Source organism: Balaenoptera acutorostrata, chromosome 2 (genome assembly GCF_949987535.1).
Source record: "Balaenoptera acutorostrata chromosome 2, mBalAcu1.1, whole genome shotgun sequence".
In the NCBI taxonomy this organism is placed as follows: domain Eukaryota; kingdom Metazoa; phylum Chordata; class Mammalia; order Artiodactyla; family Balaenopteridae; genus Balaenoptera; species Balaenoptera acutorostrata.
In genome coordinates, this window is record NC_080065.1 from 143,724,920 (window position 1) to 143,747,353 (window position 22,434).

Consider the following 22,434-nt stretch of genomic DNA (forward strand, 5'->3'; position numbering starts at 1 on the left):
GTCCCCCTTAGAATCGAGGGTACGCATTTCTCCACAATCGCTTCAGCATTTGTTGTTTGCAGCACTTATGCTAATGACCCTTCTGGCTGCTGTGAGCTGATAGGTTTTTCTAATTTGGGTTTGCATGTCTTTGAAAATTCGTAAAACTCATCATTTTTCTCCACCGTTTTCTTTTCTGTTAAAAAAAAGGAAACAATTGGGAGTACAATTTAACTCTTGAAATTGTCTTCTTGGAAGGTTGCTTTCTTTTGAAATTTTTGGTCTATTTTCCACCTCAGAATTTTTTTAGAGAGCAGGTGTCTTTTACTGAACTGCAAGATCGGTAACTATTTAGTGACCTTTAGCAATGGGTTTAAAGCTGCTGTTGTGGGAAGTGGCCTCAAGGAGGCAGCATTTCTCCATTCCCAAATCTGGGTACTAGGGCAGCAGAGCCTTTCTGGAACACGTGTTCCTAGACTGTAAATTGCATTGGAATGTGCATGGAGAAACCCCCATAAGTTTATGTCTCATTATTTTTTCTTGGGTTAAAAAAATTTTAATTGTTGTAAAGCTTAGAATATTGTTTGTCCTAGGTGTACACAATCTGGTTCATTTGTACATTATATGTGTCTATTCAAGTACAGATCCTCTTCCCATGTAAAATGTTACAGAGAGTTCCGCAGACCTCCCTTGTTATTTGGCCATTCTTTTTGAGATATGTATATAATATGTGTTTGTATACATATAGTAACACTAATCTTAATTTATCCATTCCCCCCGCCTTTCCTTTTACAAGAGCATAGTTTCTTTTTGAAGTCTGTGCGTGTCTTTCTCTGTGGAAATATGTTCATTTGTGTCAGTTATTAGATAACGCCTATAAGTGATATCATAGAATATAGGTCTTTTGCTCTCCGACTTACCTCATGTTCTGTAATTATCTCCAGACTCATTTGTGGTGCCTCAAAGAGCAATGGTTCATTGTTTTCCAGGCCTAATATTCCATTGTGTACATGGACCACTTCTTCTTTATCCATTCACCTGTTGTTGGACATTTTGATTGCTTCCCTGTCTTGGCTATTGTGAATAAGGCTGCTCTGCAGCTTTTGCGGCCTGTGTCTTCTCGATTCTTGTCTTCTCAGGTGAGAGGTCCAATGGTGCGCCTGCTGGATTGAATGGTACCTCCATTTTTACTTTTAAACACAGCTCCTTTCTGTTCTCATTATTGGCTGTTACCCCTTTACCTCTAACCTGCAGGTAGAGGGTACACAGTTCTCTAAAATCCCTTCAGCATTTATTGTTTGGAGACATTTTGCTGATGGTCAGTCGACTGGTGTAAGTTGAAACTTTTTGTAGATTAGATTGCATGGGTCTAAGCCTCCCTGAGGTTGAGCTTTTATGCCTTTTCCTTTTTTTTAAAAAGAGCGTGAGTAAAACTTCACTCTTCATACTCTCTTCCTGAAACATTTGCCTGTTTTGAATTTTTTTGTCCATTCCCTACTTCAGCACAATTTTTAAGGGCAGGTGTCCTTTACAGCCCTGAGTCCTTGTGAATGTTAAGTGACCATGAGCTGTGAGTTTAAAGCTATTCTTGCAGGAAACGGCCACAAGGTGGCAGCATTTCCCCTTTACCAAATTTGGTTACTAGGGAAACAGAGCCTTAATGGAAATGGTGTTCTAGGTTGTATATTAGAATGGAATGTGCCAGGAAAAAGCCCTTTAAGTTTATGTCTCATTACTTCTTGTTCATATTTGTAATTTACTTTTATTTTTTATCCCAGCAAATACGATTACAATGGTTTGTTTTTTCTAGGTGTGCAAGATGTGGTTCTTTCACACATACACTTGTATCTATTCTTCCTCGCATCCTTTTCCCATGTAGGTTATGACACAATGTTGAGTAGTCTTCTCCTGGTCTTCCTTATGTCTTTGGTGGTTATATTTTTCACATGGTTTGTATATCTCTGTTAACCCCAATATGGTAATGTATCCAATCCTCATTCCTTTCTGTTTGGTGAACCATAAGTTTTCTAATGAATCTGTGATTGCCTTTCTCTGTGGAAATATCTTCATTGGTATCAATTTTTAAGTAACTCTTAAAAGTGATATGATAGGATATGTGTCTTTTGCTTTCTCACTTACTACAGGTGGCGTGATGACGTCTAGACTCATCTATGGTGCTGCAAATGGCATTGTTTCATTTTTTTCACTAGCGAATATTCCATCTGTACATGGAGGAGTTCTTCTTTGTCCACCCATCTGTTGGTGGACTTTTTGGTTACTTCCATATCTTGGCTCTTGTCATACTGTGCAATGCAGATTTGCCTGCCTGTGTCTTTCCAATTCTCTCTTCTTAGGTTATACGTCGAGGAGTGGGCCTGCTGGATCATAGGGTAGCTCAATGTTTACCTTTTTAAGGCACCTCCATTCTGTTCTCATTCGTGGCCCTTTCCAGGTTACGTCCCCTTTGAAGTTGAGGTTATGCATTTCTCCACAACACCTTCAGCATTTATTGTTTGTAGTTTTCTTGCTGACGGTTATTCTGACAAGTGTGAGCTGATACCTCTCTGTGGTTGAATTCGAATGTGCCACATAATCCATTGAAATTGAGCTTTAAGGCATGTCCTTTTTATTTTTCAAGCTGTGATTACCCCTTAGTTCTTCAAAGTGTTCTCTTTAAGTATGTGTCACATTTTGAAATGTTTTGGCCATTACCTCCCTCAAGACATTTTGAGGGCAGGTTTCATTTACAGTTCTGCAGTACTTGTTCCTATGAAATGACCATTAGCACAGGCTTTAAAGCTGCTTTTGCAGGTAACTGCCAGAGGTCGGCAGCCTTTCTATGCGCCCCACCCTGGTAACTAGGGAAAAGCTCTTGCAGCCTGTGGTGTTTCTCGGTTATAAATTAGAGTGGAGTGTGCCCGGACAAACCCACACAAGCTGCTGTCTCCTTACTTTTGTTGGATTTTTAAATTTAATTTTTATTTTTTATTGGAGTCATTGTCCACTGAGTACGTGGACCACTTCTACTTTGTGCATTCCTCGGTTGCTGGACATTTTCATTGCTTCCAAGTGTTGGCTATGGTCAATATTGTTGGAGTGCAGGATTGCCAGCCTGTGACTTTTGGATTCTCATTTTCTCAGGTGATCGGCCCAGCAGTGGGTGTGATTGATTGACTGGTAGCACCGTGTTTCCCTTTTCTAAGCACCTTCTTTGTGTTTTCATTAGGTGCTCTTACCACGTCCCCCTTAGAATCGAGGGTACGCATTTCTCCACAATCGCTTGAGCATTTATTGTTTGCAGCACTTATGCTAATGACCCTTCTGGCTGCTGTGAGCTGATAGGTTTTTCTAATTTGGGTTTGCATGTCTTTGAAAATTCGTAAAACTCATCATTTTTCTCCACCGTTTTCTTTTCTGTTAAAAAAAAGGAAACAATTGGGAGTACAATTTAACTCTTGAAATTGTCTTCTTGGAAGGTTGCTTTCTTTTGAAATTTTTGGTCTATATTCCACCTCAGAATTTTTTTAGAGTGCAGGTGTCTTTTACCGAACTGCAAGTTCGGTAAATATTTAGTGACCTTTAGCAATGCGTTTAAAGCTGCTGTTGTGGGAAGTGGCCTCAAGGAGGCAGCATTTCTCCATTCCCAAATCTGGGTACTAGGGCAGCAGAGCCTTTCTGGAACTCGTGTTCCTAGACTGTAAATTGCATTGGAATGTGCATGGAGAAACCCCCATAAGTTTATGTCTCATTATTTTTTCTTGGGTTAAAAAAAATTTTAATTGTTGTAAAGCTTAGAATATTGTTTGTCCTAGGTGTACACAATCTGGTTCATTTGTACATTATATATGTCTATTCAAGTACAGATCCTCTTCCCATGTAAAATGTTACAGAGAGTTCCGCAGACCTCCCTTGTTATTTGGCCATTCTTTTTGAGATATGTATATAATATGTGTTTGTATACATAGAGTAACACTAATCTTAATTTATCCATTCCCCCCGCCTTTCCTTTTACAAGAGCATAGTTTCTTTTTGAAGTCTGTGCGTGTCTTTCTCTGTGGAAATATGTTCATTTGTGTCAGTTATTAGATAACGCATATAAGTGATATCATAGTATATAAGTCTTTTGCTTTCCGACTTACCTCATGTTCCGTGATTATCTCCAGACTCATTTGTGGTGCCTCAAAGAGCAATGGTTCATTGTTTTCCAGGCCTAATAGTCCACTGTGTACATGGACCACTTCTTCTTTATCCATTCACCTGTTGTTGGACATTTGGATTGCTTCCCTGTCTTGGCTATTGTGAATAAGGCTGCTCTGCAGCTTTTGCGGCCTGTGTCTTCTCGATTCTTGTCTTCTCAGGTGAGAGGTCCAATGGTGCGCCTGCTGGATTGAATGGTACCTCCATATTTACTTTTATACACAGCTCCTTTCTGTTCTCATTATTGGCTGTTACCCCTTTACCTCTCACCTGCAGGTAGAGGGTACACAGTTCTCTAAAATCCCTTCAGCATTTATTGTTTTGAGACATTTTGCTGATGGTCAGTCGACTGGTGTAAGTTGAGAATTTTGTAGATTAGATTTCATGGGTGTAACCCTCCCTGAGGTTGAGCTTTTATGCATTTTCCTTTTTTGTAAAAAGAGCGTGAGTAAAACTTCACTCTTCATACTCTCTTCCTGAAACATTTGCCTGTTTTGAATTTTTTTGTCCATTCCCTACTTCAGCACAATTTTTTAGGGCAGGTGTCCTTTACAGCCCTGAGTCCTTGTGAATGTTAAGTGACCATGAGCTGTGAGTTTAAAGCTACTCTTGCAGGAAATGGCCACAAGGTGGCAGCATTTCCCGTTTACCAAATTTGGTTACTAGGGAAACAGAACCTTAATTGAAATGGTGTTCTAGGTTGTATATTAGAATGGAATGTGCCAGGAAAAAGCCCTTTAAGTTTATGTCTCATTACTTCTTGTTCATATTTGTAATTTACTTTTTATTTTTTATCCCAGCAAATATGATTACAATGGTTTGTTTGTTTTAGGTGTGCAAGATGTGGTTCTTTCACACATATACATGTATCTATTCTTCCTCGCATCCTTTTCCCATGAAGGTTATGACACAATGTTGAGTAGTCTTCTCCTGGTCTTCCGTACGTCTTTGGTGGTTATATTTTTCACATGGTTTGTATATCTCTGTTAACCCCAATATGGTAATGTATCCAATCCTCATTCCTTTCTATTTGGTGAACCATAAGTTTTCTAATGAATCTGTGATTGCCTTTCTTTGTGGAAATATCTTCATTGGTATCAATTTTTAAGTAACTGTTAAAAGTGATATGATAGGTTATGTGTCTTTTGCTTTCTCACTTACTACAGGTGGCGTGATGACGTCTAGACTCATCTATGGTGCTGCAAATGGCATTGTTTCATTTTTTCACTAGCGAATATTCCATCTGTACATGGAGGAGTTCTTCTTTGTCCACCCATCTGTTGGTGGACTTTTTGGTTACTTCCATATCTTGGCTATTGTCATACTGTGCAATGCAGATTTGCTTGCCTGTGTCTTTCCAATTCTCTCTTAGGTTATACGTCAAGGTGTGGGCCTGCAGGATCATAGGGTAGCTCAATGTTTACCTTTTTAAGGCATCTCCATTCTGTTCTCATTCGTGGCCCTTTCCACGTTACGTCCCCTTTGAAGTTTAGGGTATGCATTTCTCCACAACAGCTTCAGCATTTATTGTTTGTAGTTTTCTTGCTGACGGTTATTCTGACACGTGTGAGCTGATACTTCTCTGTGGTTGAATTCGAATGTGCCACATAATCCGTTGAAATTGAGCTTTAAGGCACGTCCTTTTTATTTTTCAAGCTGTGGTTACCCCTTAGTTCTTCAAAGTGTTCTCTTTAAGTATGTGTCACATTTTGAAATGTTTTGGCCATTACCTCCCTCAAGACATTTTGAGGGCAGGTTTCATTTACAGTTCTGCAGTACTTGTTCCTATGAAATGACCATTAGCACAGGCTTTAAAGCTGCTTTTGCAGGTAACTGCCAGAGGTCGGCAGCCTTTCTATGCCCCCCACCCTGGTAACTAGGGAAAAGCCCTTGCGGCCTGTGGTGTTTCTCGGTTATAAATTAGAGTGGAGTGTGCCCGGACAAACCCACACAAGCTGCTGTCTCCTTACTTTTGTTGGATTTTTAAATTTAATTTTTATTTTTTATTGGAGTCATTGTCCACTGAGTACGTGGACCACTTCTACTTTGTGCATTCCTCGGTTGCTGGACATTTTCATTGCTTCCAAGTGTTGGCTATGGTCAATATTGTTGGAGTGCAGGATTGCCAGCCTGTGACTTTTGGATTCTCATTTTCTCAGGTGATCGGCCCAGCAGTGGGTGTGATTGATTGACTGGTAGCACCGTGTTTCCCTTTTCTAAGCACCTTCTTTGTGTTTTCATTAGGTGCTCTTACCACGTCCCCCTTAGAATCGAGGGTACGCATTTCTCCACAATCGCTTCAGCATTTGTTGTTTGCAGCACTTATGCTAATGACCCTTCTGGCTGCTGTGAGCTGATAGGTTTTTCTAATTTGGGTTTGCATGTCTTTGAAAATTCGTAAAACTCATCATTTTTCTCCACCGTTTTCTTTTCTGTTAAAAAAAAGGAAACAATTGGGAGTACAATTTAACTCTTGAAATTGTCTTCTTGGAAGGTTGCTTTCTTTTGAAATTTTTGGTCTATTTTCCACCTCAGAATTTTTTTAGAGAGCAGGTGTCTTTTACTGAACTGCAAGATCGGTAACTATTTAGTGACCTTTAGCAATGGGTTTAAAGCTGCTGTTGTGGGAAGTGGCCTCAAGGAGGCAGCATTTCTCCATTCCCAAATCTGGGTACTAGGGCAGCAGAGCCTTTCTGGAACACGTGTTCCTAGACTGTAAATTGCATTGGAATGTGCATGGAGAAACCCCCATAAGTTTATGTCTCATTATTTTTTCTTGGGTTAAAAAAATTTTAATTGTTGTAAAGCTTAGAATATTGTTTGTCCTAGGTGTACACAATCTGGTTCATTTGTACATTATATATGTCTATTCAAGTACAGATCCTCTTCCCATGTAAAATGTTACAGAGATTTCCGCAGACCTCCCTTGTTATTTGGCCATTCTTTTTGAGATATGTATATAATATGTGTTTGTATACATATAGTAACACTAATCTTAATTTATCCATTCCCCCCGCCTTTCCTTTTACAAGAGCATAGTTTCTTTTTGAAGTCTGTGCGTGTCTTTCTCTGTGGAAATATGTTCATTTGTGTCAGTTATTAGATAACGCCTATAAGTGATATCATAGAATATAGGTCTTTTGCTCTCCGACTTACCTCATGTTCTGTAATTATCTCCAGACTCATTTGTGGTGCCTCAAAGAGCAATGGTTCATTGTTTTCCAGGCCTAATATTCCATTGTGTACATGGACCACTTCTTCTTTATCCATTCACCTGTTGTTGGACATTTTGATTGCTTCCCTGTCTTGGCTATTGTGAATAAGGCTGCTCTGCAGCTTTTGCGGCCTGTGTCTTCTCGATTCTTGTCTTCTCAGGTGAGAGGTCCAATGGTGCGCCTGCTGGATTGAATGGTACCTCCATTTTTACTTTTAAACACAGCTCCTTTCTGTTCTCATTATTGGCTGTTACCCCTTTACCTCTCACCTGCAGGTAGAGGGTACACAGTTCTCTAAAATCCCTTCAGCATTTATTGTTTGGAGACATTTTGCTGATGGTCAGTCGACTGGTGTAAGTTGAAACTTTTTGTAGATTAGATTGCATGGGTCTAAGCCTCCCTGAGGTTGAGCTTTTATGCATTTTCCTTTTTTTTAAAAAGAGCGTGAGTAAAACTTCACTCTTCATACTCTCTTCCTGAAACATTTGCCTGTTTTGAATTTTTTTGTCCATTCCCTACTTCAGCACAATTTTTAAGGGCAGGTGTCCTTTACAGCCCTGAGTCCTTGTGAATGTTAAGTGACCATGAGCTGTGAGTTTAAAGCTATTCTTGCAGGAAACGGCCACAAGGTGGCAGCATTTCCCCTTTACCAAATTTGGTTACTAGGGAAACAGAGCCTTAATGGAAATGGTGTTCTAGGTTGTATATTAGAATGGAATGTGCCAGGAAAAAGCCCTTTAAGTTTATGTCTCATTACTTCTTGTTCATATTTGTTATTTACTTTTTATTTTTTATCCTAGCAAATATGATTACAATGGTTTGTTTGTTTTAGGTGTGCAAGATGTGGTTCTTTCACACATATACATGTATCTATTCTTCCTCGCATCCTTTTCCCATGAAGGTTATGACACAATGTTGAGTAGTCTTCTCCTGGTCTTCCGTACGTCTTTGGTGGTTATATTTTTCACATGGTTTGTATATCTCTGTTAACCCCAATATGGTAATGTATCCAATCTTCATTCCTTTCTATTTGGTGAACCATAAGTTTTCTAATGAATCTGTGATTGCCTTTCTTTGTGGAAATATCTTCATTGGTATCAATTTTTAAGTAACTCTTAAAAGTGATATGATAGGTTATGTGTCTTTTGCTTTCTCACTTACTACAGGTGGCGTGATGACGTCTAGACTCATCTATGGTGCTGCAAATGGCATTGTTTCATTTTTTTCTCTAGCGAATATTCCATCTGTACATGGAGGAGTTCTTCTTTGTCCACCCATCTGTTGGTGGACTTTTTGGTTACTTCCATATCTTGGCTATTGTCATACTGTGCAATGCAGATTTGCCTGCCTGTGTCTTTCCAATTCTCTCTTAGGTTATACGTCAAGGAGTGGGCCTGCTGGATCATAGGGTAGCTCAATGTTTACCTTTTTAAGGCATCTCCATTCTGTTCTCATTCGTGGCCCTTTCCAAGTTACCTCCCCTTTGAAGTTGAGGGTATGCATTTCTCCACAACAGCGTCAGCATTTATTGTTTGTAGTTTTCTTGCTGACGGTTATTCTGACACGTGTGAGCTGATACTTCTCTGTGGTTGAATTCGAATGTGCCACATAATCCGTTGAAATTGAGCTTTAAGGCATGTCCTTTTTATTTTTCAAGCTGTGGTTACCCCTTAGTTCTTCAAAGTGTTCTCTTTAAGTATGTGTCACATTTTGAAATGTTTTGGCCATTACCTCCCTCAAGACATTTTGAGGGCAGGTTTCATTTACAGTTCTGCAGTACTTGTTCCTATGAAATGACCATTAGCACAGGCTTTAAAGCTGCTTTTGCAGGTAACTGCCAGAGGTCGGCAGCCTTTCTATGCCCCCCACCCTGGTAACTAGGGAAAAGCCCTTGCGGCCTGTGGTGTTTCTCGGTTATAAATTATTGTGGAGTGTGCCCGGACAAACCCACACAAGCTGCTGTCTCCTTACTTTTGTTGGATTTTTAAATTTAATTTTTATTTTTTATTGGAGTCATTGTCCACTGAGTACGTGGACCACTTCTACTTTGTGCATTCCTCGGTTGCTGGACATTTTCATTGCTTCCAAGTGTTGGCTATGGTAAATATTGTTGGAGTGCAGGATTGCCAGCCTGTGACTTTTGGATTCTCATTTTCTCAGGTGATCGGCCCAGCAGTGGGTGCGATTGATTGACTCGTAGCACCGTGTTTCCCTTTTCTACGCACCTTCTTTGTGTTTTCATTAGGTGCTCTTACCACGTCCCCCTTAGAATCGAGGGTACGCATTTCTCCACAGTCGCTTCAGCATTTATTGTTTGCAGCACTTATGCTAATGACCCTTCTGGCTGCTGTGAGCTGATAGGTTTTTCTAATTTGGGATTGCATGTCTTTGCAAATTCGTAAAACTCATCATTTTTCTCCACCGTTTTCTTTTCTGTTAAAAAAAAGGAAACAATTGGGAGTACAATATAACTGTTGAAATTGTCTTCTTGGAAGGTTGCCGTCTTTTGAAATTTTTGGTCTATTTTCCACCTCAGAATTTTTTTAGAGAGCAGGTGTCTTTTACCGAACTGCAAGTTCGGTAAATATTCAGTGACCTTTACCAATGGGTTTAAAGCTGCTGTTGTGGGAAGTGGCCTCAAGGAGGCAGCATTTCTCCATTCCCAAATCTGGGTACTAGGGCAGCAGAGCCTTTCTGGAACTCGTGTTCCTAGGCTGTAAATTGCATTGGAATGTGCATGGAGAAACCCCCATAAGTTTATGTCTCATTATTTTTTCTTGTGTTAAAATAAATTTTAATTGGTGTAAAGCTTAGAATATTGTTTGTCCTAGGTTTACACAATCTGGTTCATTTGTACATTATATATGTCTATTCAAGTACAGATCCTCTTCCCATGTAAAATGTTACAGAGAGTTCCGCAGACCTCCCTTGTTATTTGGCCATTCTTTTTGAGATATGTATATAATATGTGTTTGTATACATAGAGTAACACTAATCTTAATTTATCCATTCCCCCCGCCTTTCCTTTTACAAGAGCATAGTTTCGTTTTGAAGTCTGTGCGTGTCTTTCTCTGTGGAAATATGTTCATTTGTGTCAGTTATTAGATAACGCCTATAAGTGATATCATAGAATATAGGTCTTTTGCTCTCCGACTTACCTCATGTTCTGTGATTATCTCCAGACTCATTTGTGGTGCCTCAAAGTGCAAGGGTTCATTGTTTTCCAGGCCTAATATTCCATTGTGTACATGGACCACTTCTTCTTTATCCATTCACCTGTTGTTGGACATTTTGATTGCTTCCCTGTCTTGGCTATTGTGAATAAGGCTGCTCTGCAGCTTTTGCGGCCTGTGTCTTCTCGATTCTTGTCTTCTCAGGTGAGAGGTCCAATGGTGCGCCTGTTGGATTGAATGGTACCTCCATTTTTACTTTTAAACACAGCTCCTTTCTGTTCTCATTATTGGCTGTTACCCCTTTACCTCTCACCTGCAGGTAGAGGGTACACAGGTCTCTAAAATCCCTTCAGCATTTATTGTTTGTAGACATTTTGCTGATGGTCAGTCGACTGGTGTAAGTTGAAACTTTTTGTAGATTAGATTGCATGGGTCTAACCCTCCCTGAGGTTGAGCTTTTATGCATTTTCCTTTTTTTTAAAAAGAGCGTGAGTAAAACTTCACTCTTCATACTCTCTTCCTGAAACATTTGCCTGTTTTGAATTTTTTTGTCCATTCCCTACTTCAGCACAATTTTTAAGGGCAGGTGTCCTTTACAGCCCTGAGTCCTTGTGAATGTTAAGTGACCATGAGCTGTGAGTTTAAAGCTATTCTTGCAGGAAACGGCCACAAGGTGGCAGCATTTCCCCTTTACCAAATTTGGTTACTAGGGAAACAGAGCCTTAATTGAAATGGTGTTCTAGGTTGTATATTAGAATGGAATGTGCCAGTAAAAAGCCCTTTAAGTTTATGTCTCATTACTTCTTGTTCATATTTGTAATTTACTTTTTATTTTTTATCCTAGCAAATATGATTACAATGGTTTGTTTGTTTTAGGTGTGCAAGATGTGGTTCTTTCACACATATACATGTATCTATTCTTCCTCGCATCCTTTTCCCATGTAGGTTATGACACAATGTTGAGTAGTCTTCTCCTGGTCTTCCGTACGTCTTTGGTGGTTATATTTTTCACATGGTTTGTATATCTCTGTTAACCCCAATAGGGTAATGTATCCAATCCTCATTCCTTTCTATTTGGTGAACCATAAGTTTTCTAATGAATCTGTGATTGCCTTTCTCTGTGGAAATATCTTCACTGGTATCAATTTTTAAGTAACTCTTAAAAGTGACATGATAGGATATGTGCCTTTTGCTTTCTCACTTACTACAGGTGGCGTGATGACGTCTAGACTCATCTATGGTGCTGCAAATGGCATTGTTTCATTTTTTCACTAGCGAATATTCCATCTGTACATGGAGGAGTTCTTCTTTGTCCACCTATCTGTTGGTGGACTTTTTGGTTACTTGCATATCTTGGCTATTGTCATACTGTGCAATGCAGATTTGCCTGCCTGTGTCTTTCCAATTCTCTCTTCTTAGGTTATACCTCGAGGAGTGGCCCTGCTGGATCATAGGGTAGCTCAATGTTTACCTTTTTAAGGCACCTCCATTCTGTTCTCATTTGTGGCCCTTTCCAAGTTACGTCCCCTTTGAAGTTGAGGGTATGCATTTCTCCACAACTCCTTCAGCATTTATTGTTTGTAGTTTTCTTGCTGAAGGTTATTCTGACACGTGTGAGCTGATACCTCTCTGCGGTTGAATTCGAATGTGCCACATAATCCGTTGAAATTGAGCTTTAAGGCATGTCCTTTTTATTTTTCAAGCTGTGATTACCCCTTAGTTCTTCAAAGTGTTCTCTTTAAGTATGTGTCACATTTTGAAATGTTTTGGCCATTACCTCCCTCAAGACATTTTGAGGGCAGGTTTCATTTACAGTTCTGCAGTACTTGTTCCTATGAAATGACCATTAGCACAGGCTTTAAAGCTGCTTTTGCAGGTAACTGCCAGAGGTCGGCAGCCTTTCTATGCCCCACACCCTGGTAACTAGGGAGAAGCCCTTGCGGCCTGTGGTGTTTCTCGGTTATAAATTAGAGTGGAGTGTGCCCGGACAAACCCACACAAGCTGATGTCTCCTTATTTTTTTGGATTTTTAAATTTAATTTTTATTTTTTATTGGAGTCATTGTCCACTGAGTACGTGGACCACTTCTACTTTGTGCATTCCTCGGTTGCTGGACATTTTCATTGCTTCCAAGTGTTGGCTATGGTAAATATTGTTGGAGTGCAGGATTGCCAGCCTGTGACTTTTTGATTCTCATTTTCTCAGGTGATCGGCCCAGCAGTGGGTGCGATTGATTGACTCGTAGCACCGTGTTTCCCTTTTCTAAGCACCTTCTTTGTGTTTTCATTAGGTGCTCTTACCACGTCCCCCTTAGAATCGAGGGTACGCATTTCTCCACAATCGCTTCAGCATTTATTGTTTGCAGCACTTATGCTAATGACCCTTCTGGCTGCTGTGAGCTGATAGGTTTTTCTAATTTGGGATTGCATGTCTTTGCAAATTCGTAAAACTCATCATTTTTCTCCACCGTTTTCTTTTCTGTTAAAAAAAAGGAAACAATTGGGAGTACAATATAACTGTTGAAATTGTCTTCTTGGAAGGTTGCCGTCTTTTGAAATTTTTGGTCTATTTTCCACCTCAGAATTTTTTTAGAGAGCAGGTGTCTTTTACCGAACTGCAAGTTCGGTAAATATTCAGTGACCTTTACCAATGGGTTTAAAGCTGCTGTTGTGGGAAGTGGCCTCAAAGAGGCAGCATTTCTCCATTCCCAAATCTGGGTACTAGGGCAGCAGAGCCTTTCTGGAACTCGTGTTCCTAGGCTGTAAATTGCATTGGAATGTGCATGGAGAAACCCCCATAAGTTTATGTCTCATTATTTTTTCTTGTGTTAAAATAAATTTTAATTGGTGTAAAGCTTAGAATATTGTTTGTCCTAGGTGTACACAATCTGGTTCATTTGTACATTATATATGTCTATTCAAGTACAGATCCTCTTCCCATGTAAAATGTTACAGAGAGTTCCGCAGACCTCCCTTGTTATTTGGCCATTCTTTTTGAGATATGTATATAATATGTGTTTGTATACATAGAGTAACACTAATCTTAATTTATCCATTCCCCCCGCCTTTCCTTTTACAAGAGCATAGTTTCGTTTTGAAGTCTGTGCGTGTCTTTCTCTGTGGAAATATGTTCATTTGTGTCAGTTATTAGATAACGCCTATAAGTGATATCATAGAATATAGGTCTTTTGCTCTCCGACTTACCTCATGTTCTGTGATTATCTCCAGACTCATTTGTGGTGCCTCAAAGTGCCAGGGTTCATTGTTTTCCAGGCCTAATATTCCATTGTGTACATGGACCACTTCTTCTTTATCCATTCACCTGTTGTTGGACATTTTGATTGCTTCCCTGTCTTGGCTATTGTGAATAAGGCTGCTCTGCAGCTTTTGCGGCCTGTGTCTTCTCGATTCTTGTCTTCTCAGGTGAGAGGTCCAATGGTGCGCCTGCTGGATTGAATGGTACCTCCATTTTTACTTTTAAACACAGCTCCGTTCTGTTCTCATTATTGGCTGTTACCCCTTTACCTCTCACCTGCAGGTAGAGGGTACACAGGTCTCTAAAATCCCTTCAGCATTTATTGTTTGTAGACATTTTGCTGATGGTCAGTCGACTGGTGTAAGTTGAAACTTTTTGTAGATTAGATTGCATGGGTCTAACCCTCCCTGAGGTTGAGCTTTTATGCATTTTCCTTTTTTTAAAAAAGAGCGTGAGTAAAACTTCACTCTTCATACTCTCTTCCTGAAACATTTGCCTGTTTTGAATTTTTTTGTCCATTCCCTACTTCAGCACAATTTTTAAGGGCAGGTGTCCTTTACAGCCCTGAGTCCTTGTGAATGTTAAGTGACCATGAGCTGTGAGTTTAAAGCTATTCTTGCAGGAAACGGCCACAAGGTGGCAGCATTTCCCCTTTACCAAATTTGGTTACTAGGGAAACAGAGCCTTAATTGAAATGGTGTTCTAGGTTGTATATTAGAATGGAATGTGCCAGTAAAAAGCCCTTTAAGTTTATGTCTCATTACTTCTTGTTCATATTTGTAATTTACTTTTTATTTTTTATCCTAGCAAATATGATTACAATGGTTTGTTTGTTTTAGGTGTGCAAGATGTGGTTCTTTCACACATATACATGTATCTATTCTTCCTCGCATCCTTTTCCCATGTAGGTTATGACACAATGTTGAGTAGTCTTCTCCTGGTCTTCCGTACGTCTTTGGTGGTTATATTTTTCACATGGTTTGTATATCTCTGTTAACCCCAATATGGTAATGTATCCAATCCTCATTCCTTTCTATTTGGTGAACCATACGTTTTCTAATGAATCTGTGATTGCCTTTCTCTGTGGAAATATCTTCACTGGTATCAATTTTTAAGTAACTCTTAAAAGTGACATGATAGGATATGTGCCTTTTGCTTTCTCACTTACTACAGGTGGCGTGATGACGTCTAGACTCATCTATGGTGCTGCAAATGGCATTGTTTCATTTTTTCACTAGCGAATATTCCATCTGTACATGGAGGAGTTCTTCTTTGTCCACCTATCTGTTGGTGGACTTTTTGGTTACTTGCATATCTTGGCTATTGTCATACTGTGCAATGCAGATTTGCCTGCCTGTGTCTTTCCAATTCTCTCTTCTTAGGTTATACCTCGAGGAGTGGCCCTGCTGGATCATAGGGTAGCTCAATGTTTACCTTTTTAAGGCACCTCCATTCTGTTCTCATTTGTGGCCCTTTCCAAGTTACGTCCCCTTTGAAGTTGAGGGTATGCATTTCTCCACAACTCCTTCAGCATTTATTGTTTGTAGTTTTCTTGCTGAAGGTTATTCTGACACGTGTGAGCTGATACCTCTCTGCGGTTGAATTCGAATGTGCCACATAATCCGTTGAAATTGAGCTTTAAGGCATGTCCTTTTTATTTTTCAAGCTGTGATTACCCCTTAGTTCTTCAAAGTGTTCTCTTTAAGTATGTGTCACATTTTGAAATGTTTTGGCCATTACCTCCCTCAAGACATTTTGAGGGCAGGTTTCATTTACAGTTCTGCAGTACTTGTTCCTATGAAATGACCATTAGCACAGGCTTTAAAGCTGCTTTTGCAGGTAACTGCCAGAGGTCGGCAGCCTTTCTATGCCCCACACCCTGGTAACTAGGGAGAAGCCCTTGCGGCCTGTGGTGTTTCTCGGTTATAAATTAGAGTGGAGTGTGCCCGGACAAACCCACACAAGCTGATGTCTCCTTATTTTTTTGGATTTTTAAATTTAATTTTTATTTTTTATTGGAGTCATTGTCCACTGAGTACGTGGACCACTTCTACTTTGTGCATTCCTCGGTTGCTGGACATTTTCATTGCTTCCAAGTGTTGGCTATGGTAAATATTGTTGGAGTGCAGGATTGCCAGCCTGTGACTTTTTGATTCTCATTTTCTCAGGTGATCGGCCCAGCAGTGGGTGCGATTGATTGACTCGTAGCACCGTGTTTCCCTTTTCTAAGCACCTTCTTTGTGTTTTCATTAGGTGCTCTTACCACGTCCCCCTTAGAATCGAGGGTACGCATTTCTCCACAATCGCTTCAGCATTTATTGTTTGCAGCACTTATGCTAATGACCCTTCTGGCTGCTGTGAGCTGATAGGTTTTTCTAATTTGGGATTGCATGTCTTTGCAAATTCGTAAAACTCATCATTTTTCTCCACCGTTTTCTTTTCTGTTAAAAAAAAGGAAACAATTGGGAGTACAATATAACTGTTGAAATTGTCTTCTTGGAAGGTTGCCGTCTTTTGAAATTTTTGGTCTATTTTCCACCTCAGAATTTTTTTAGAGAGCAGGTGTCTTTTACCGAACTGCAAGTTCGGTAAATATTCAGTGACCTTTACCAATGGGTTTAAAGCTGCTGTTGTGGGAAGTGGCCTCAAAGAGGCAGCATTTCTCCATTCCCAAATCTGGGTACTAGGGCAGCAGAGCCTTTCTGGAACTCGTGTTCCTAGGCTGTAAATTGCATTGGAATGTGCATGGAGAAACCCCCATAAGTTTATGTCTCATTATTTTTTCTTGTGTTAAAATAAATTTTAATTGGTGTAAAGCTTAGAATATTGTTTGTCCTAGGTGTACACAATCTGGTTCATTTGTACATTATATATGTCTATTCAAGTACAGATCCTCTTCCCATGTAAAATGTTACAGAGAGTTCCGCAGACCTCCCTTGTTATTTGGCCATTCTTTTTGAGATATGTATATAATATGTGTTTGTATACATAGAGTAACACTAATCTTAATTTATCCATTCCCCCCGCCTTTCCTTTTACAAGAGCATAGTTTCGTTTTGAAGTCTGTGCGTGTCTTTCTCTGTGGAAATATGTTCATTTGTGTCAGTTATTAGATAACGCCTATAAGTGATATCATAGAATATAGGTCTTTTGCTCTCCGACTTACCTCATGTTCTGTGATTATCTCCAGACTCATTTGTGGTGCCTCAAAGTGCCAGGGTTCATTGTTTTCCAGGCCTAATATTCCATTGTGTACATGGACCACTTCTTCTTTATCCATTCACCTGTTGTTGGACATTTTGATTGCTTCCCTGTCTTGGCTATTGTGAATAAGGCTGCTCTGCAGCTTTTGCGGCCTGTGTCTTCTCGATTCTTGTCTTCTCAGGTGAGAGGTCCAATGGTGCGCCTGCTGGATTGAATGGTACCTCCATTTTTACTTTTAAACACAGCTCCGTTCTGTTCTCATTATTGGCTGTTACCCCTTTACCTCTCACCTGCAGGTAGAGGGTACACAGGTCTCTAAAATCCCTTCAGCATTTATTGTTTGTAGACATTTTGCTGATGGTCAGTCGACTGGTGTAAGTTGAAACTTTTTGTAGATTAGATTGCATGGGTCTAACCCTCCCTGAGGTTGAGCTTTTATGCATTTTCCTTTTTTTAAAAAAGAGCGTGAGTAAAACTTCACTCTTCATACTCTCTTCCTGAAACATTTGCCTGTTTTGAATTTTTTTGTCCATTCCCTACTTCAGCACAATTTTTAAGGGCAGGTGTCCTTTACAGCCCTGAGTCCTTGTGAATGTTAAGTGACCATGAGCTGTGAGTTTAAAGCTATTCTTGCAGGAAACGGCCACAAGGTGGCAGCATTTCCCCTTTACCAAATTTGGTTACTAGGGAAACAGAGCCTTAATTGAAATGGTGTTCTAGGTTGTATATTAGAATGGAATGTGCCAGTAAAAAGCCCTTTAAGTTTATGTCTCATTACTTCTTGTTCATATTTGTAATTTACTTTTTATTTTTTATCCTAGCAAATATGATTACAATGGTTTGTTTGTTTTAGGTGTGCAAGATGTGGTTCTTTCACACATATACATGTATCTATTCTTCCTCGCATCCTTTTCCCATGTAGGTTATGACACAATGTTGAGTAGTCTTCTCCTGGTCTTCCGTACGTCTTTGGTGGTTATATTTTTCACATGGTTTGTATATCTCTGTTAACCCCAATATGGTAATGTATCCAATCCTCATTCCTTTCTATTTGGTGAACCATACGTTTTCTAATGAATCTGTGATTGCCTTTCTCTGTGGAAATATCTTCACTGGTATCAATTTTTAAGTAACTCTTAAAAGTGACATGATAGGATATGTGCCTTTTGCTTTCTCACTTACTACAGGTGGCGTGATGACGTCTAGACTCATCTATGGTGCTGCAAATGGCATTGTTTCATTTTTTCACTAGCGAATATTCCATCTGTACATGGAGGAGTTCTTCTTTGTCCACCTATCTGTTGGTGGACTTTTTGGTTACTTGCATATCTTGGCTATTGTCATACTGTGCAATGCAGATTTGCCTGCCTGTGTCTTTCCAATTCTCTCTTCTTAGGTTATACGTCGAGGAGTGGCCCTGCTGGATCATAGGGTAGCTCAATGTTTACCTTTTTAAGGCACCTCCATTCTGTTCTCATTTGTGGCCCTTTCCACGTTACGTCCCCTTTGAAGTTGAGGGTATGCATTTCTCCACAACTCCTTCAGCATTTATTGTATGTAGTTTTCTTGCTGAAGGTTATTCTGACACGTGTGAGCTGATACCTCTCTGCGGTTGAATTCGAATGTGCCACATAATCCGTTGAAATTGAGCTTTAAGGCATGTCCTTTGTATTTTTCAAGCTGTGATTACCCCTTAGTTCTTCAAAGTGTTCTCTTTAAGTATGTGTCACATTTTGAAATGTTTTGGCCATTACCTCCCTCAAGACATTTTGAGGGCAGGTTTCATTTACAGTTCTGCAGTACTTGTTCCTATGAAATGACCATTAGCACAGGCTTTAAAGCTGCTTTTGCAGGTAACTGCCAGAGGTCGGCAGCCTTTCTATGCCTCCCACCCTGGTAACTAGGGAGAAGCCCTTGCGGCCTGTGGTGTTTCTCGGTTATAAATTAGAGTGGAGTGTGCCCGGACAAACCCACACAAGCTGATGTCTCCTTATTTTGTTGGATTTTTAAATTTAATTTTTATTTTTTATTGGAGTCATTGTCCACTGAGTACGTGGACCACTTCTACTTTGTGCATTCCTCGGTTGCTGGACATTTTCATTGCTTCCAAGTGTTGGCTATGGTCAATATTGTTGGAGTGCAGGATTGCCAGCCTGTGACTTTTTGATTCTCATTTTCTCAGGTGATCGGCCCAGCAGTGGGTGCGATTGATTGACTCGTAGCACCGTGTTTCCCTTTTCTAAGCACCTTCTTTGTGTTTTCATTAGGTGCTCTTACCACGTCCCCCTTAGAATCGAGGGTACGCATTTCTCCACAATCGCTTCAGCATTTATTGTTTGCAGCACTTATGCTAATGACCCTTCTGGCTGCTGTGAGCTGATAGGTTTTTCTAATTTGGGATTGCATGTCTTTGCAAATTCGTAAAACTCATCATTTTTCTCCACCGTTTTCTTTTCTGTTAAAAAAAAGGAAACAATTGGGAGTACAATATAACTGTTGAAATTGTCTTCTTGGAAGGTTGCCGTCTTTTGAAATTTTTGGTCTATTTTCCACCTCAGAATTTTTTTAGAGAGCAGGTGTCTTTTACCGAACTGCAAGTTCGGTAAATATTCAGTGACCTTTACCAATGGGTTTAAAGCTGCTGTTGTGGGAAGTGGCCTCAAAGAGGCAGCATTTCTCCATTCCCAAATCTGGGTACTAGGGCAGCAGAGCCTTTCTGGAACTCGTGTTCCTAGGCTGTAAATTGCATTGGAATGTGCATGGAGAAACCCCCATAAGTTTATGTCTCATTATTTTTTCTTGTGTTAAAATAAATTTTAATTGGTGTAAAGCTTAGAATATTGTTTGTCCTAGGTGTACACAATCTGGTTCATTTGTACATTATATATGTCTATTCAAGTACAGATCCTCTTCCCATGTAAAATGTTACAGAGAGTTCCGCAGACCTCCCTTGTTATTTGGCCATTCTTTTTGAGATATGTATATAATATGTGTTTGTATACATAGAGTAACACTAATCTTAATTTATCCATTCCCCCCGCCTTTCCTTTTACAAGAGCATAGTTTCGTTTTGAAGTCTGTGCGTGTCTTTCTCTGTGGAAATATGTTCATTTGTGTCAGTTATTAGATAACGCCTATAAGTGATATCATAGAATATAGGTCTTTTGCTCTCCGACTTACCTCATGTTCTGTGATTATCTCCAGACTCATTTGTGGTGCCTCAAAGTGCCAGGGTTCATTGTTTTCCAGGCCTAATATTCCATTGTGTACATGGACCACTTCTTCTTTATCCATTCACCTGTTGTTGGACATTTTGATTGCTTCCCTGTCTTGGCTATTGTGAATAAGGCTGCTCTGCAGCTTTTGCGGCCTGTGTCTTCTCGATTCTTGTCTTCTCAGGTGAGAGGTCCAATGGTGCGCCTGCTGGATTGAATGGTACCTCCATTTTTACTTTTAAACACAGCTCCTTTCTGTTTTCATTATTGGCTGTTACCCCTTTACCTCTCACCTGCAGGTAGAGGGTACACAGGTCTCTAAAATCCCTTCAGCATTTATTGTTTGTAGACATTTTGCTGATGGTCAGTCGACTGGTGTAAGTTGAAACTTTTTGTAGATTAGATTGCATGGGTCTAACCCTCCCTGAGGTTGAGCTTTTATGCATTTTCCTTTTTTTAAAAAAGAGCGTGAGTAAAACTTCACTCTTCATACTCTCTTCCTGAAACATTTGCCTGTTTTGAATTTTTTTGTCCATTCCCTACTTCAGCACAATTTTTAAGGGCAGGTGTCCTTTACAGCCCTGAGTCCTTGTGAATGTTAAGTGACCATGAGCTGTGAGTTTAAAGCTATTCTTGCAGGAAACGGCCACAAGGTGGCAGCATTTCCCCTTTACCAAATTTGGTTACTAGGGAAACAGAGCCTTAATTGAAATGGTGTTCTAGGTTGTATATTAGAATGGAATGTGCCAGTAAAAAGCCCTTTAAGTTTATGTCTCATTACTTCTTGTTCATATTTGTAATTTACTTTTTATTTTTTATCCTAGCAAATATGATTACAATGGTTTGTTTGTTTTAGGTGTGCAAGATGTGGTTCTTTCACACATATACATGTATCTATTCTTCCTCGCATCCTTTTCCCATGTAGGTTATGACACAATGTTGAGTAGTCTTCTCCTGGTCTTCCGTACGTCTTTGGTGGTTATATTTTTCACATGGTTTGTATATCTCTGTTAACCCCAATATGGTAATGTATCCAATCCTCATTCCTTTCTATTTGGTGAACCATACGTTTTCTAATGAATCTGTGATTGCCTTTCTCTGTGGAAATATCTTCACTGGTATCAATTTTTAAGTAACTCTTAAAAGTGACATGATAGGATATGTGCCTTTTGCTTTCTCACTTACTACAGGTGGCGTGATGACGTCTAGACTCATCTATGGTGCTGCAAATGGCATTGTTTCATTTTTTCACTAGCGAATATTCCATCTGTACATGGAGGAGTTCTTCTTTGTCCACCTATCTGTTGGTGGACTTTTTGGTTACTTGCATATCTTGGCTATTGTCATACTGTGCAATGCAGATTTGCCTGCCTGTGTCTTTCCAATTCTCTCTTCTTAGGTTATACGTCGAGGAGTGGCCCTGCTGGATCATAGGGTAGCTCAATGTTTACCTTTTTAAGGCACCTCCATTCTGTTCTCATTTGTGGCCCTTTCCACGTTACGTCCCCTTTGAAGTTGAGGGTATGCATTTCTCCACAACTCCTTCAGCATTTATTGTATGTAGTTTTCTTGCTGAAGGTTATTCTGACACGTGTGAGCTGATACCTCTCTGCGGTTGAATTCGAATGTGCCACATAATCCGTTGAAATTGAGCTTTAAGGCATGTCCTTTGTATTTTTCAAGCTGTGATTACCCCTTAGTTCTTCAAAGTGTTCTCTTTAAGTATGTGTCACATTTTGAAATGTTTTGGCCATTACCTCCCTCAAGACATTTTGAGGGCAGGTTTCATTTACAGTTCTGCAGTACTTGTTCCTATGAAATGACCATTAGCACAGGCTTTAAAGCTGCTTTTGCAGGTAACTGCCAGAGGTCGGCAGCCTTTCTATGCCTCCCACCCTGGTAACTAGGGAGAAGCCCTTGCGGCCTGTGGTGTTTCTCGGTTATAAATTAGAGTGGAGTGTGCCCGGACAAACCCACACAAGCTGATGTCTCCTTATTTTGTTGGATTTTTAAATTTAATTTTTATTTTTTATTGGAGTCATTGTCCACTGAGTACGTGGACCACTTCTACTTTGTGCATTCCTCGGTTGCTGGACATTTTCATTGCTTCCAAGTGTTGGCTATGGTAAATATTGTTGGAGTGCAGGATTGCCAGCCTGTGACTTTTTGATTCTCATTTTCTCAGGTGATCGGCCC